Source organism: Chiloscyllium plagiosum, chromosome 14 (genome assembly GCF_004010195.1).
Source record: "Chiloscyllium plagiosum isolate BGI_BamShark_2017 chromosome 14, ASM401019v2, whole genome shotgun sequence".
In the NCBI taxonomy this organism is placed as follows: domain Eukaryota; kingdom Metazoa; phylum Chordata; class Chondrichthyes; order Orectolobiformes; family Hemiscylliidae; genus Chiloscyllium; species Chiloscyllium plagiosum.
In genome coordinates this window covers 10,355,871-10,357,442 of record NC_057723.1, presented here as the reverse complement: position 1 = coordinate 10,357,442, position 1,572 = coordinate 10,355,871, and positions in this window count along the sequence as shown.

The window sequence follows — 1,572 nt, the reverse complement described above, 5'->3', positions numbered from 1 at the left end:
CAAGTAGGCGGCCTGTCTCCCCAATATAGAAGTTCCAATACCGTACAACCCAAATGGCCTCCTTCTTCAAAGACCGCAATTTCCCCCCAGACGTGATCGACGATGCCCTCCACCGCATCTCCTCCACTTCCCACTCCTCCGCCCTTGAGCCCCGCCCCTCCAATCGCCACCAGGACAGAACCCCACTGGTCCTCACCTTCCACCCCAACCAACCTCCATATACATCATATCATCCGTTGTCATTTCCGCCACCTCCAATCGGACCCCACCACCAGGGATATATTTCCCTCCCCTCCCCTATCAGCGTTCTGAAAAGACCACTCCCTCCGTGACTCCCTCGTCAGATCCTCACCAAGTGGACCAATTACTGTCCAATCAAAGTACTCTGCATCATCGGTTCAGTGATGGAAGGTCTTAACAAGAGTGTTATCAGGCAGCAGTTGCTTAGCAATAACCTGTTCACTGATGCTCAGTTTAGGTTACTCAAGGGGCCATTCAGCACCTGACCCCCTTACAGCCTTGGTTCAAAATGGACAAAAGGGAAGAAGTGAGAGTGAGTGCCCTTTGACTGAGTATGGCATCAACAAAACTCAAGCAAAACGGGAGTCAATGGGAACTGGGGGCAAGGGCTCTGCTGGTCGGAGTAATAAGGGAAGATGGTTATGATCATTGAATATCAGCCATCTCAGCTCCAGGCCATCACTGCAGGAGTTCCCCAGCATGGCCTCCTAGGTCCAACCATCATCAACTGCTTCATCACGGGACGGGATGGTGGCTCAGTGGTTAACACTGCTACCTCACAGCGCCAGGGACCTAAGTTTGATTCCAGTCTCGGGCAACTGTCTGTATGGAGTTTGCACATTCTCCCCATGTCTGTGTGGGTTTCCTCCAGGTGCTCTGCACACCTTTGGATTGTGGGAGGAAACCGGAGCACCCGGAGGGAAGATGGTTATGATCATTGAATATCAGCCATCTCAGCTCCAGGCCATCACTGCAGGAGTTCCCCAGCATGGCCTCCTAGGTCCAACCATCATCAACTGTTTCATCACGGGACGGGATGGTGGCTCAGTGGTTAACACTGCTACCTCACAGCGCCAGGGAGAATGTGCAAACTCCACACAGACAATCTCCCGAGGCTGGAATTGAACCTGAGACCCTGATGCTGTGAGGTAGCAGTACTAACCACCGAGCCACCATGCCACCCTGCTTCATCCTGACTTGGAAATATATCATCGTCTCTTGACAGTTGCTGTGTCAAAATCCTTGAATTCTCTTCCTAACAGCCCTGTGGGTATATCTACAACACATGGACTGCAGTGGTTTGAGAAGGTGGCTCATTATGACCTTCACCAAGGCAAATCAGGGTGGGCATTGAAGCAACACTAACATCCCACGAACCACTAATGGAAATGTGCACCATTTGGTAAGCACTCCAGTGAACCATCCCTAATACAGTCACTGAGACTTTGCAAAGACAACTTGGGGTTTACCATCAGCTTTGGTGTCATTCCCCAGATGGGGCAGCCCCAAACACAAGCTGTGAAACCTGCACCTCCCTCCAACACCCAGGTG